The following is a 3,319-nucleotide window of genomic DNA, read 5'->3' as shown; positions in this document are numbered from 1 at the left end:
TCTCTCTCTCTCTCTCTCTCTCTCTCTTTTTCTCTCTCTCTCTCTCTCTCTCTCTCTCTCTCTCTCTCTCTCTCTCTCTCTCTCTCTCTCTCTCTCTCTCTCTCAAATTAAACACAATCCTCCGGAATTCTTCTCTTACTAAGCAGTGTAGGAATTATTCAGCATCAGTTTCCCCTACAGTGGAACAAACTGAACCCTCGCGTTTGTGAATTTTTGAGGACCTGTTTTTCCAGTTTAAAATGGACGAACAAATGTAACAATCCTCACAACTAAACAGCGGGCCTCAGCGACCTCATAGCGGGAAAATGTGTGTTTTTTGCATGCACTGCTTCAAAGTCCTGCTCATTGCTACCGGTAATGGAAAGGTGCCACTTTATACCAGAAACAAACAGTTTTGTTGCTTGTAGACCAAACCCATTACCTGCACCATTTCAAGGTTACTTTTTTTCACTCAGAAAAACTCCTCTTTGTTCGCTATAACTGTTTCTCATCTTACAACGTGGACTTTTAACAGTTTTTCAAGTTTATCATAATCAGAGGTTCCTCAACATCATTTCTTTGTACTTTTACCAAAATGAGTAAGCTTGGTGCCTTTTCATGTGTGTAGAGTTGACATTCAAAATAGACTAGGACCTTAGTAAACAGCACTGGTGGAATGACCCCAATATATATATATATATATATATATTGTGTGTGTGCAGTGAAGCCGCCTGAAGCCGAACCGATCCACCGGTGGGCACCGAGTATACGTGAGACCATCATGTAGGCCATGTTATGTCCAACACAAAAACATCATTCATTGTAGGGTTGTTGGTTTTTTTGTGTCTGTGTGAGTAACTTTTGATTCTGCTTACTTTGAGCTTTCAGATTTTATAACATGTGAGCAATTCTCAAAAGGAGGTACAAGTTGCACTGGGTTTGAGATATGAGCTCTACTGGGCCTCTCCCTAGAGTTAGCAATGAATGGTTGATATGCCAAGAACTGGATGATGAAACTTGCATAGCAGTTTCAGGGCTCTGTGTTGTGTATTTTTTGTGTTTTCTGCCTTTTAAGACAAAAATCGGCACAAAAATTGGAACTAAAATGTTACATTGACTGGGCTGGGGAACTCATTCATTCTGCCCTTCTCCACATCAATGTCAGGTTGTATGTTGTGGTGCTTTCCAAAAAGAGACTATCAAGACCTACAGAACAAGCCAAGAACAAAGCTGTTTAAGTATTTTGTATTTGATTGGCGATGATTTAAACTTTCCGTAGTCGGCCGTGATGCTGTCAGTCATCAATAAGGTCAAATTCAAAGTATCCATTACTTCACTTAAAATTGTCTTTGAGCACTTTCTATGGCTCTATAACTTTATTTGTTTAATTTGACAATCAAAACATGGACATAGAAATTAATTGAAGCAGGGATTTTGGTGGACGAACGTTTTTTCAGTGCGCACCTCTCTGTCAGTCACTTCATCACAGTCGACCATTGACCCGTATCTCCGAGCGATTATCCTGTGCATGATTTTCTTATTATTAACACTTTTGAATCCTTGAACCTCAACTTCCTGCCTGATGTTGATATCTCAGTCTGATTATGGAAGAGAAGCCAGAAGGTAAGTGATGTTCGTTGTCTGTCATCAAATCCCAACCACCACGACCGACCAACACATCACAACCAACAATAATTAAATGCTCTTGGCACAAAACTAAAATTCGTTTCGGTTGGTTTATTTTCAGTTTTATTTCCCTTAGTTTTCCATATATGTTTCATCCAGGTTCAAATGCATGTTTACACTATCTTCCCATGTCGTAAATGGCTTTTGATTGAAAAATGACAGACACAGACAGGTCTGCCATTATCACAACCGACCAAAGAAACGTTTTTTTTTGTACTGGGTGCTATCCGCAGTTCATTTGGGGCACATGTCATTGTGTTCATGGGAAAAGATGATAGTGCCTGAAGCAATTAACAGTTGGCCGTGATGGACATTGATGACAGAACTCATTAATTAAATCATGCTCAACTTCTGTAGCCTCTGTGCTGGGTTTGAACTAGAACAACGGTTGAAACATCTAGATCTATCACTTAGATTTGACAGATATTGTAGAACCTTCTAAATCTAGCTAGTAATTGCAGATCGAGACCTAAAGATAGATTTAACGTTAGAAAGTCCTGGTCCCAAGTCCCATCTTTAAAAAACTTAAATCGTAAGGCATGAATGTGGGAAGGGTGTCTTTGCCTTATAAATTCTTCTCATCGTCGTTAACTGTTAGGAATTTGATATCCCTTACATTTTGGTATGCTTTTTTCTGCACCAGAATGATCCTGAACGATACGAGGCTTACAAAGAGAGAGAAACTGTATGATCAACGGTGGCGGCCTGGAACTGAAGAACAAATTGAACAGAAGAGAGAAAATGTTTGCTTCAATTGCTACACCCAATTCTATCTTGTTTTGCATCATTACAACTCGCATATTATGTCAGCATCACTCTTTAATTGATGCACTGAATGTATTGTAACTTATAGGCTTACTATTTATAGTATTGTCTGCCACCATCACAGCCAATCAGTTTCAATTGAAATATCATAGTTTATCATGGATTGATGCAATTTACAGTAGAATACCATTCCCTTTCATGATTCTACATGTATAAATATGACAATCCTGATATAATATTAATATGTCTTTTCGAGCAATATATTTTTTCAACGTTATTAAGCTGATACAAATGACAAAGCACTTCTAATCGACACGGATGGCTTTTTTCTCGCGTTCTTCTGAGGTTGAATATAAAAACGTAATCATATTTTACTGTAGCCTTCAGAACTGGAATATATTCCAAATTTTCCAAAAACGAAAAATGACGCACAGTGACCCATTATCATTTTGAAAGAGAAGGAAAAAAATCAACCACCTCTTGCATCTGGCCTTTTACATATTAACAAGCTTAAAGTATTAGACCGGTCCTATCGGAGACGGACGTCAAATTAGGAGGTCCCGCCTCTTTTATAACCTAATAGTGTTGATAGGGGCGTTAAACTCATACTATTTCACCATTTCAGTATTAGACGTGATATGATGGGTCACACTGTAAGTCATCACTTTTTTAAACTCATAAGCATCATTCTTTTAGCAACACCAAAGAGAAAACATTGCATTTAATATGCAGACACTTTAAAAAGTTATCTGAGAAAAAAAGCTGCCAAAAAATGAAACCAGAAAATACTAAACAAAACATGACATTGTTGGCAGGTCCCCCCTCCCCCTCTACGTTCACTGCTAGTCATTTATCATAAGCATTTAATTCCGATGACAATATAAGTTAA

The sequence above is a fragment of the Aplysia californica genome, unplaced genomic scaffold (assembly GCF_000002075.1).
Source record: "Aplysia californica isolate F4 #8 unplaced genomic scaffold, AplCal3.0 scaffold00046, whole genome shotgun sequence".
NCBI lineage: Eukaryota > Metazoa > Mollusca > Gastropoda > Aplysiida > Aplysiidae > Aplysia > Aplysia californica.
The sequence above is the reverse complement of the archived record's forward strand: the minus strand, read 5'-3'. Positions refer to the sequence as shown.